Consider the following 13,431-nt stretch of genomic DNA (forward strand, 5'->3'; position numbering starts at 1 on the left):
GCCCCCACTCATGTCCCACTCATGTCCCCTTGCACCCCCACTCCCCAGCAGTGCAGGGCACCTGCCAGCAGGCCCCCACTCATGTCCCCTTGCACCCCCACCCCCCAGCAGTGCAGGGCATCTGCCAGCAGGCCCCAACTCATGTCCCATTGCACCCCCACCCCCCAGCAGTACAGGGCACCTGCCAACAGGCCCCCACTCATGTCCCCTTGCACCCCCACCCCAGCAATGCAGGGCACCTGCCAACAGGCCCCCACTCATGTCCCATTGCACCCCCACCCCCCAGCACTGAGGGGCACCTGCCAGCAGGCCCCCACTCATGTCCCCTTGCACCCCCACCCCCTAGCAGTGCAGCAACAGGCCCCCACACATGTCCCACTCATGTCCCATTGCACCCCCACCCCCAGCAGTGCAGGGCACCTGCCAACAGGCTCCCACTCATGTCCCATTGCATCCCCACCCCCCAGCACTGAGGGGCACCTGCCAGCAGGCCCCCACTCATGTCCCACTCATGTCCCCTTGCACCCTCACCCCCCAGCAGTGCAGGGCACCTGCCAACAGGCCCACACTCATGTCCCACTCATGTCCCCTTGCACCCCCACCACCCAGCAGTGCAGGGCACCTGCCAGCAGGCCCCCACTCATGTCCCATTGCACCCCCACCCCCCAGCAGTGCAGGGCACCCGCCAACAGGCCCCCACTCATGTCCCCTTGCACCCCCACCCCCCAGCAGTGCAGGGCACCTGCCAGCAGGCCCACACTCATGTCCCACTCATGTCCCCTTGCACCCCCACCACCCAGCAGTGCAGGGCACCTGCCAGCAGGCCCCTACTCATGTCCCCTTGCACCCCACCCCCCAGCAGTACAGGGCACCTGCCAGCAGGCCCCCACTCATGTCCCATTGCACCCACACCCCCCAGCAGTGCAGGGCACCTGCCAGCAGGCCCACACTCATGTCCCACTCATGTCCCCTTGCACCCCCACCACCCAGCAGTGCAGGGCACCTGCCAGCAGGCCCCTACTCATGTCCCCTTGCACCCCCACCACCCAGCAGTGCAGGGCACCTGCCAGCAGGCCCCTACTCATGTCCCCTTTCACCCCCACCCCCCAGCAGTACAGGGCACCTGCCAGCAGGCCCCCACTCATGTCCCATTGCACCCCCACCCCCCAGCAGTGCAGGGCACCCGCCAACAGGCCCCCACTCATGTCCCCTTGCACCCCCAGCAGTGCAGGGCACCTGCCAGCAGGCCCCCACTCATGTCCTATTGCACCCCCACCCCCCAGCAGTGCAGGGCACCTGCCAACAGGCCCCCACTGATGTCCCCTTGCACCCACACCCCCCCAGTAGTGCAAGGCACCTGCCAGCAGGCCCCCACTCATGTGCCCTTGCACCCCCACCCCCCAGCAGTGCAGGACACCTGCCAAACTGCCCCCACTCATGTCCCACTCATGTCTCATTGCACCCCAACCCCCCAGCAGTGCAGGGCACCTGCCAACAGGCCCCCACTCATGCCCCACTCATGTCCCCTTGCACCCCCACACCCCAGCAGTGAAATGGCGATCTCATGACACAAACCAAAAGTCAACTATGTACATCAACACATGTCCACCATACGGAAGCAGGCGGTAGCGTCCCTGCGCTAACAAAAAGCCTGTATATACAGCTCTGATGAATGTCCCATACAGTGGCCCTCTAGGACAAATGACGTGCAAAGGGGTACGTGACACACATGGTCACCCGCTGTGTCAAAAATAGCATGTATTGTGAGGGTGCGCAGGAAGTTTCACATGGAATTGTGCCTGCACGAGCGGGGTAAGTGTACTTCAGGGGCTCGCGGGAAGTTTTACACGCGATTGTGCCTGGGTGAGCGGGGTACATGTACTTCAGGGGCTCGCGGGAAGTTTTACACGCGATTGTGCCTGGGTGAGCTGGGTACGTGTACTTCAGGGGCTCGCGGGAAGTTTTACACGCGATTGGGCCTGGGCGAGCGAGGTACGTGTATTACTGGGAAGGGCAGGGAAGTACAGGAGGCAAATATGCAGAACGCCCACACGCACGCGCCAAAAAAGACACGCTAATACGGAAACACGTACGCCAGCAGGAATCAGGCGTACGTGGACCCGCGCAGCATAAAAGTGCGCGCAAACAACAAGCAAGCTCAGACGCCAGGATGAACATACCGTTCCTAGCAGCAGTGGTCGTGGGATACCACAGGAGGAGGAGGAGGACAGTCAGGCCCAGAATTTTCACACCCAGAACCAGCCTTTTTGGCATGCCTGATGAGCAGGTGTATGGGAGGTACAGGTTTCCACCTCACATAATACTCAACCTGGTCAGTGAGAGGGAGGATGACCTGACATCACCCACCCTCTGCTCCCAAGCACTCAGCCCCCTGGAGAAGGTCCTCAATGTACTGCACTTTTTGGCCACCAGATCATTTCAGCGGACAAGTGCCATAGTGGGGGGTGTCACAGGTCACGGAGTCACGCTGCCTACACCAGGTCTTGGCCATCATGACTGCACGCCCATCAGTCCGCAGACAGATATACTTGCCAAGGACACGTGCAGAAAGGCAGGCTGCCGTCCAGGATTTCTACAGGGTGGCGCAATTCCCCAAATTCCTAGGTGCCATTGATTGCACCCATGTGGCTCTACGTCCCCCCAGGGCATCAGAGCACATCTATAGAAACCGCAAGCACTGGCATTCCATCAACGTCCAGGTAGTATGTGATGCCAAGGGAATCATCACCTCAGTATATGCCAACTATCCAGGGTCCACCCACGACAGTTTCATTTACAGAATGTCAACCCTAAACCGGGACATAGAAGCTGGGCGGCATGGCGATACATGGCTGCTCGGTGAGTATAAATGCCACAGCACATGCATGCATGCCAGATACTGAGTAATGTCACAACCCCACTAATGATACCCATCACCACCTCCCTAGGTGACAGTGCCTACCCTCTGAGCACCCACATGATGACTGACGCCAATTCGGAACCCCATCACGCCACCTGAGGTAAGATACAACACAGCCCATATTGCAACCCGGGGCATAGTGGAGCGCACATTCGGAGTGCTCAAGTCACGCTTTCGCTCCCTTGACCGTTCTGGCAGGCAGCTGTTATGCGCTTCCCCAGTAGTGTGCAGGATCATAGTGGCAGCATGTGTAGTGCCCCCACATCCCCAACCAGGGGAAAGGGCACGGGGTGAGGCAGCGCAAACGCAGTTGGTGGCTAATTACTTCACTTAGAATCACACCCCTGTGGAGTGCACACAGCCCTGGCACATACCATCTGACAATCAATGATGATGACTCAAGGGACAGTCAACTGTCACTACCATACCAGCCTGAGATTGGTCACCTGGAAGTGTCACAATGTGTGCATACCTACCTAGAGAAACACCACCAATGATGTGTCATCAAAAGACACATATGTTGCTAAATGCATTACCCCCTTGCAAAATACAACATGAGAACAGTGCCATGTCACCCAAACCCTCCCCAGCACCACCACCCAACACACCATGGCATGTCATGCTATGTGAGAGCAAACAAAGCAATCCTGAAAACCTGACACAAGTGTCACAAAGTACAGTGTCCCTAATGGAAAATGGCCACAAACAATATGCTCCCAGTAATGTTGAACTAACAACACACATGACCAAATACTTACCAACAATACAATGCAGCTACACAAGCTCAAACATTACTAATACATGACATTACTAAGTTAAAGTAGTCGTAGTCTTACAACCTGAATATGCCACCACATCGCCCCCTTCCAACTGTAGTCTTGCAGGCTTCAAAACTTGTCTGTGTACTGCATACAACATGAACTCCATCTCCAAAGTAGACAGCCTTGTGAAGACATGAGGAATGAACCTGCAAATTTAGAGGGAGACATGGAAGCAGAAGCATACATAATTCCAACATGCAGTGTACAATACAACTACAATATACACAAGGAATGTCTACACAGTATTGACTACAGACTGCCCACACAGCTCATGGGAGCCCAACATCACTGTGTACATCACTGTCACTTGGTCACACCCCCAAGCCCATGGAAACGGGAAGCAGGAGTGGTGTGTGTCTCATGAACCCAAGCATCGAACCCAAACTCAGGACAAGCCTGCATGTGCCCAGCCGGAATACAGTGGATGCACACGGGGGCCACACAAGGCAACACACTGTCAAAAAATAATCAAAAATCAAAAAAGCAATAATCAAAAATCAAAAATGGCCATGTGGGGGCTAGGGCGGACGGAGGCCACCCAGGAGGTCAGAGGACAGGGTGCGCACCAACAGCCGCCTGTGTGGATGTTGGGGAAAAAGAACACCTCCATGGGATCATGGCCTGCACGGCTATGCCAATGTGGGAGAACTGCTGATGTCGCTCTGAACACCCTCTGCTGCTGCCACAGGAGGTGGTGGTGCTATGGGAGGCAGCCCACGCAAAGCCCTGGTATGGTCCTCCATGCCAGCAAGCATGCGGGTGTGGAAGGTCTCGTTCTGGAGGATTATAGTGCGGAAATCCCCATGCAGCACCTGACGTGATGCCCGGATCTCCTCCCGAGTTGCCTGAATCTCAGCTGAGAGCGAACGTGTGAGCCGCTCCAAATGCTGTTCTGTCCTTAAGTTAGTGGAAGTCTCAAGGTCAACAACAGTCTCCCTGAGGGGATGGAGTTCTACCCTCAGGGCTTCCCTGTGGCCCTGGGACTCTATTGAAATCAATTGGCGTAGAGTCTCAGTGCCTCCCGTCTGTCCCTGTTGGACGCCAACATGTCCTCCCTGTATGATTGGCAAATGGAGTCTGTTGCCTGCTGTAGTAGCTCCATCTGCCTTTCAGGGGGGACAATGGAAGTGGCAACCCTCTCCATTGCTTGAGCCATCATCTCAACTGATGCTGCCTGTTGTGTTAGCATACCGTAAATGGATTGTTCCCATGCGGTATTGCCTGGTGGCGTATGGCCACCGCGTCGGCGGGCACCACACCTGTTTGGGGCAAGGAGATCTGCGCCTTGCTGTGCCGGCACTACCTGAGGCTGCAGGACTGCATTCCCCCTCTGATCTGCTGGCCCAGGAGCAGGATAAGATGTTGTGGAGTGTGACCCTGCACCCGTAACCGCCAAAGGCTGACTAACCAACACTGACATCCCCATAGAAGGTTCACCCCACTGGTGGCCGGTTGTGCCTCAGGTTGGAAGGGGAGGCAAAAGTCTGACACTGATGACACCAAGATGGAAGAGCAACACATTTGCTGCATGCTGCGTAGCACTGCCATCACACATTGGCCTGTGAGTGCACATAAATGACACATGCCATCACACAGATGGCATGTACCATAGCCATGGTACATTCCACAAGTACATCCATATGTCAGTGAATGAGTACTGTCACCCATCCATGTGAGATGGACATGAAGAGATGAAAAATGCCACATAGTGTGAAAAGATACGCCATGTGCCACACACTGCAACACATCCAGTGTACAAACATACAGTGATTGCAGGGCCATGTACACATCAATGGTTGTGCACTTCAACATGACAGGAAACAACTAGCATGTTCCACATTCAAACAGGCCCAAAAACATCATGTGATCAGGACAATACTCATTCAGCCTGAATGGTCAAATCTTTCAACTACCAAGATGACACATGTGAGCCTATGTGGGGTTCTTCACTGACAGAAGCATGTCACATATGTCACAATAGGGCTGAGGAATGTGTTGCAAAAGTGGGAGAATTGAAACAATCAGCCTGAAAGAACACTGATAAATACAAAGAATGTTGTTGCATGATGCCACCTCAAGGGTAACTGCTGTAATGTTGCGCTAAATTACTACTGTGGGCAGAAGGGATAGTGTCACACCCAAATTCAAGGCCGCAGAATGTTTTGGATGAAGCACATGGGTGACCCATACTACTCAGTCACACACACCCTCACCTGCCACTCAATCAGAACCCGTCACCCAAACAACATACACATGCATTACACACACATGCCTGGGCACTCACCGGACAATGTTTCATAATCGGGTAGTTCTCCCACACCTCGGATCTGTTCCTCTGTGACGAAGGTCCCAGCAACAGACTCATGTTCAGTGAGTTTGTTGTCCTCTTTTGGAGACCCACTGCCAGTCACCAGAGTAGCGGCATGACTTGAGGCCAGCTTGTCCTTTGCTCTGTGTTTCAGGTCGTTCCACCGCTTGTAGCAATCATCAGCTGAGGGCCTCACAAATCCAAGGGCACTTATGTCATTGGCGATGGTCTGACAGTGTGCCTTACGTTGACCAGGTGTGGTCTTGGACCCTGCAGTCACCACCATTTCGTGGCTATGTTGCAACACATAGCTCACAAGTGCATAAGCTCTGCGTCATTAAAGCAAGGCTTCCTTGATGTGCCGGAGTGTGTAGCCGTGCCTGGGGTCTCAGCCTGTCATGCTGGAGCACCCTTCTTCCTCTTTTTAGAAGGTGGAGCGGAGCCAGAGTGGCTAACACCGCTCTGGTCAGTAGGGGCAGAATCACCGGTGGACTGGGTTGTTGGAGTGTGCGAGTGGAGTGTGTTGGAGTGAGTATGCACATTGACCATAGGACTGTGTGCAGGCATTGTCTGAAGTGTGATGTTGGCATGGGGAACATCAGTATGATGGACCAGGACCGACACTGTCCTGGCTGGGAGAGTCAGAGCTGGGGCGGATGGAGCTGCAGCTGCCCCTGCAGCCTCACCACCCTGCATACTTGGGGCAGCAGATGTCATAGCTGCCCCAGATCCACGTGCCTTGTTGACAACTTGCACCGCCACAAGTTGGCCTAGACTTGCTGACCTGGAAGTCAGCCAGGGAGTCATCCTGTGCCAGGTCAGGTGCCACAATGGGCTGGTCCAACACGGGCTGAGCTGGGATGGTCTCAGCCACGTTTCCCTCAAACATGGGGGGGACATGGGTGTCCCTGATTGGTCCTCCACACATGGGGGTCTACGGGCACCCTGCTAATCCTAGCCACGTCCCCTACCGCGCCCACCATGTCCACCTTTTGAAGGTCGGCCACCTTTGCCTCCTTACCGCTTGGTCGCCTCCCAACCATGGCACTGACGTTGTTGTGCGTATGGGAGGAGCAGTAAACTATTGTCCTGGGCAATTGGGGGTCAAAGGGGTAGGGTACTAGATGGAATACCCTAGTGCTCTAACAAGGCTGTCTGTGACCCCTGGGGGAAGATGACGGGTCTCGCAACGCACAAAAACAAAAATAAATGTGCACGCAACCCCTCGTTGACCACGTGCGTGGAAAAATTAACCCGCTGAAGTGGGAAAATGGAACAACAGGCTCCCACCAATCCCCTCTCGCGCTTGGCCTAGAGGATCACGGCCGAGGCACCCGCCACGAGAGGAGTTTGCCTATCTACCAGACGACCAAATACCCTGGTACAAGAACATACGGATGTGCCCACCCACCTGCCCAGCAGCCCGCCCTGCCCATGCCGACACCTGCGGCATGGATCAACTCGACTAAACCAACACATCGTTAGAGATGCCATGACGACCTAGCCAACGGTCAGCACACCTGTGCAAACATGCACACTGGACACTCCCACACCAATCCACACAAAGAACATACTCAGTGCTATGACGTAGGCGAGGGACACACCCACGGACGTGCATCTTTATTATTTTCCACATAGGCTCTCAAAATGCAGAAACGCAAGACGCATAATGAACTTATCTAAAAAGGCTTGCTCACGCTTCTTCTAAAACCATGTACCATAATGAAGAATATAACGGAGACACGATACTGGGGATAGAGCAATATGATACCGTAACCTAAAGCCTGTGCACCAAACGGTTCCACCTATGCACCAGGCCCAAGTAGGCCGCAAGCAAAAGCTTCCATTAACATTAAATGAGCAAGAGCTCGGTTGCTGACCCTGCAGAATGAGCCCGGCGAAAGCACACAGCCAAGGGCACAATGTTGCAATCTCGCACGCCGCAAGCCGACGCCAAGGTCGCACCTGCAAGATAAACCAGGCACACAGTGGGAAAAACAATATTCATTGTGCAGAATTCTGCCTCAAACACGGTCCCACCTCACGTGACCAAGCCAAACCTGAATAGGATGCCAAGCCCAGGAGGAAGGAGACGCCTGGATCCCCCGTTTCAAGACACAGGCAGATACAATTAAGCGACCCAATGAACATCTGCGGCAGTGGTAGTCGTCGGCCATCCAACATATGAATAAATCCTCACATTGTCTGCACCTACCCATAGTGAAACATTGTTGCAAATGACAGGTGCACCGCGAGCTGGGAACAGCGATGGTCCCAGACTGGGAGGCTCGCGAGCGAACCAATCAGAACATGGGGCTCTTATCACTGACGCCATTAACATTGACCAATCCTCAGGGGTCTTCATGTAACAATTTTCATGTATCAAATTGAAGGGACAACCCAAGTATATCACCTGACTTACCCTCAACCACTAACACCGTTCTCTATATGTATGCTATACTAACCCTACCACTCGAGCAACCAATCCAGAGTGGAGATAGGTTTTTTGCTAACTTTCCAAGGTGACGCAAGTAGCGCGTCATACTAAGGTAAAAAGGGCCTGCGAGCCCCACGATTGTGTGTGTGTCAGGACGGACGCGTACGATCCTTGACCCATCCCTGCCGTTTTGTCTAATAAACAGCATAACCACCTTGCTTCTTGCGTGTGTCTCATACTCTATGGCCCTCATTACGACCCTGGTGGAATTCGAAAAACGATGGCGGGAATGTAATACCGCCATCGAATACCGCCCGTTGCGATTATGACCCGTCACCGTAAAGTACGATGCCATTAGCGACACCGTAGTGAACGCCAACGCTAACTGCACCAAGTACGCGCACGTGCGCCTTGCAAAACCGTAATTTCCGCCATGGCGCAACGGTACGCGAATTCTGACCCTAGCGGACATTTACTTAACGCCATCAAGCATGGCGGAAAGTACCATTCCGCCATGGTGAGAATTACGGCATCGCGAACCAACCGTAAATGGCCCTACTGAGTGCCTGTACTCCACTCCCTGCCCACATTGCACAACTCCTCGTAGGCGCAATGTAGTCACACTATGCAACCAGTGAAATGTACAAGTCACCCATGCATGCCAACGAACAAATGCATGCAGGGGCTCCAAGTGCCTTGTGAGTGGCCATCCATATTTGGCATGTCACCATTGCCGTACTGATGCAGCACAGGCATCTGAAGGTTCAAGTACACCAAAATGAACTGAAATATTCCATGAGACAAAACAACAATAGTCCCCCATCGCTTGCCACCAGTGTAAATCAACATTCAAAGCAGTATCCTGAGGGAGACTGCACCAGCCCTGTACTCTTGCCAGTAGACAAACCAACCATCAGCATAAGCATGTACCACACAAGTTGGCAGAGTGACTGAGCAGCCAGGCTCATCTCAAGAGGGGCCAATGGGAGCTGTAGGGCACAGATGGCACGAATACAGAAGCAATTCCAATGGACCTGACCTCAGTCTCCCTCCAAGAAACGCACGCAAACACAGGCACCTGTGACCAGCCATTTTCTGATAATCCCATCATTCCACCAATCCACCTGGCTGACCGGCATCTGTTGCACAAAAGCTAATCCCCCGCCCCTGAGCATGACATCATAAAAACAGTCATAATGGCAGCCCCTATCCCTGACCTTACTGGGCTTCGTAGGCAAACGCGGCCAGTACAGTACCACACAACTCTACTCAGAAGCCGGAACCCAATGCAGATCATCTCACAATACATCGCGCCACAAATCGGAATATGCTACATTACTAGCAAAGAATAACGCTACACGGTTAATATCTGAATATAAATTTAATGCACATCAAAATCACCAAGCCCATAAAGCTATTTGCTCATAAACTCCCAAATAATTTTCATTACTGTGGGCTGCATCCGCAATAAATGACCAGCTTCTTCTTGTGTGACGCCCTGTTCCTTCATGGTACACAGGGGCTACATTTACGTTCAAAAAGGCAACATGGAAGCGCCTAGAACCGCAGGGCCGTCCCATGAAGTAGGCACTAGTCCAGCTGAAAGGTTGATATGTTGCTCCTAGCCACTAGTACTGCGTAAGGGCATGTGGCCCATTGGCGATCGTCCCATAAGATCGTAATGGTGCTCCACTGATTAACTCGAAGCTGCAGGTGTCGACTGTAAAAGCCATCTGCAGGAGTGGCGTACAGATGGCAGCGGCAAAAGGGGAGGAGATACCTGTCACCCAAATGAAAAAAAAAATAATAATATGGGCATCCGAACTTCATATGTATTACTCACTTCATTCAACACACTAAATCTACAACCATATGCATGCTAGCCCACTCAAAAGGATTAATTTCACCCAAAAATCACTTGCGAATCATAACGACATAAATCGAGGTGAATACACTATTACAAACGAGTGTTTGTGTGCATGCGTCTGTTAAAACAGAATCCATTAGATGGGATTAGTAACGTGCATAGACACAAGTGTTTGAAGGCGCGTCGAGACAGGGAGGGTTCAACAAGGGCAGATAGACGATGGTCCCACTATGGCAGCTTTGATCACATAGCGCAGGGGAAGGGGATAGATTCCAAAAAGCCATGTACATGGCAAACTCTCAATCCAATCATCTGTCCATTCATCCATTCATCATTCCCTCATCCCGGTATAAAAACGCCTGAATATTTACTCACATAACATTTGAAATTTCCATTGAGTCTGTGCGTAATGCAGTCTGCATAATCCACTGTGCTCCTGCCCGGATTTCTAGTGTAGTGAAGTAACATGTATTTGGGAACGTCCTGCCTTATCGTCCACTACGCTATTGCGCATCCCATTCAATTCATATCAATCATTGCATTCTCGTCATGGGCCTGTCCCAAGGCCATTCAACAATAGAATGTTATATTTCCAGTCAGACCTGTGGGCGTTTCCTCGCCGCTAGTTGAAAACCAAAAGCGCTGTCCTTCGAATTCCTCATTAGCAACATCACGTCGAAAAGGCATCTGTGAACGCTTGAATTCACAAATACATCTATGTAGTGCGGCTGTGTGTGAAAATGGTAACTGGCTTCAATCACTAATGGGACTCCCCGCCCGTCGGTGAACGTCGGTACAGTGCTGCATGAGGGTCCACGGTTGATCGAGTACTACATTCCACTGACCCTTCACAAGTTTGTTCGCGACTGCAAATATAGTATGTGAAACAATGGGACCATAGCAGAATTAACATATAAACCAATATTTCACTGCCATCGGGATTAAATACATGATTGTAATTGCAAGATGCCATGCGTCAAATTGCAGCGTTGTGTGCGGGACATGCTCGCCCAAAAGTTATTGCAGCTGGCACAGGTGGAATGAATCACCACAGGTGGAGGCTATACAGCCTGAAAACACATAAATTGCACACCCAACCCCCTCCCACAACCACACCCACTCCAAAATGCTACCGACAGGACTAGCGATGTTGGGCCTGGGGGACCTGATAGCACTGCAAGTACTCCAACTTCAAGAAGAAGACGAACACCAACTACTACAACAACCGGCCGCACAGAGGAGACGCAGGAGGAGGAGGAGGAGGGCAAGGCAGGGGCAGCAAGGCCCACCAGCACAGCCACTACCACCACGCAGGCAGCCCGCAATCCCATGCCTCCAAGCTAATCCGTTCAACCTCATTGCTGAGCAGATCCACACCCTCTACCGTTTGGACCGGGACACCATAACCGCCATTGTCAACATGACAAACGCTGACCTTGTCAGCATGATAGATAGCCCAACCGCCACCCCACCCCTACTGAAGGTGGTGTCTGTACTCCACTTCCTGGCCACAGGCACCTACCAGCTGCTGGTAGGTGCCTGTGTCGGACAGTTGCATGGCATTTCACAGCCACTATTGTCACGGACACTATTCCAAGTGCTTGATGCCCTCCTGAAGCACACAGACGACTACATCTATTTACCACGCTCGGAGCAGGAGATTACAAACACAAAAGTGGGATTCCATGCACTTGGCGGCATACCGGGTTGCATTGGTGCCATCGACTGCACCCATGTGGAATTGGTTGTCCCACATGCCATGGAGGTCCAGTACCGCAACCGGAAACAATATCATTCTATCAATGTACAAATGGTGTGTGACTCCAACAGGATCTTTACACATTGTTGTGCCCGATTTCCAGGATCAACCCATGATTCTATGGTCTTGAGGAACTCTACAATACCACGCTACATGGAGCGACACGCAGGGCACCGATCCTGGCTACTCGGTGAGTCTCATTTAATGCATGAGAATGTGGGGTAGGTGATGCGTCAATGACCTGGCAGGAAGGGGGGGGGATGCGTACGTAGCAATGTCATTCCACAAACATCCTTTATTGTCCACATACAGGTGATGCCGGGTATCCACTGAAGAGATGGCTCCTTACACCAATCCGGAACCCACAGAACCAGCATGAGGAGGACTACAACCATGCCCACTCACGTACCCGTGTAGTCATAGAACAGGCATTCGGCCTACTGAAGGCTCGTTTCCGCTGCCTCAGCAGGTCTGGCGGGGCACTCCTGTACCGCCATGAGAAGGTTGCAAAGATGGTCATGGCATGTGTCATGCTACACAACATGTGCGTACGTAGAAATGTGGCCATGCCCCCTGACGCAGAACTGCAAGCACCTGAAGATGGTCATGATGAGGGTGGGGATGTGGCAGCACCTCAAGGAGTCCGCGAGGCACAGGAGGCCCGTGAAATTCATCAGAATCTCATAGATGCATGCTTCTAGCACTCACGTCTGGTGGCTGTTACATGGACACGGGACTTGTGGCACTGTGTGTGTCTGGAACATGCACAATGTGGACTGTATGCCAAGAAAGGCCTCGTACACAAAGATCAATGTCCACACATCTCATTGGATGAATATGAAGAAATGTATAGCAAATGTGAAATGATATTACACACCCAATCGACCCGCCACCCAAAAAAGCCCAACACACCCCCTCCACCCTCCTACCTCCCCCCCGAACACCAGTGTCCAAAGATGCTCATTGTCAGTGGGCAGACGCTATTGCAAGCCCCCTCTCCGGGTATCAGGGGCACCCCTGCCTGTGGAGCGCAGGTTCCTCCCAGATCTACGTTGGGGGCTGCCCTGGACGGAACTTGCAACGGATGATGTCTCTGCCTGCTCACGTCCATGCATGTCCCTAAGGGTTTGTGAGAGCTCAGTGAGCACACGGCGCACAGCGGCAAGTTCACCACATACGTCTTTGGACGTTGCATGCAGTTCCCCCCTCAGGCTCTCGGTGCTTCTCTCCATTTGTCCCCTCAGGCTCTCGGTGCTTCCCTCCATTTGTGCCCTTAGTGTCTCGGTACTTCGCTCCATTTCTGCCCTAAGTGTCTCAGT

This window comes from Ambystoma mexicanum, chromosome 5q (genome assembly GCF_040938575.1).
Source record: "Ambystoma mexicanum isolate Mex_15411 chromosome 5q, UKY_AmexF1_1, whole genome shotgun sequence".
Lineage (NCBI taxonomy): Eukaryota > Metazoa > Chordata > Amphibia > Caudata > Ambystomatidae > Ambystoma > Ambystoma mexicanum.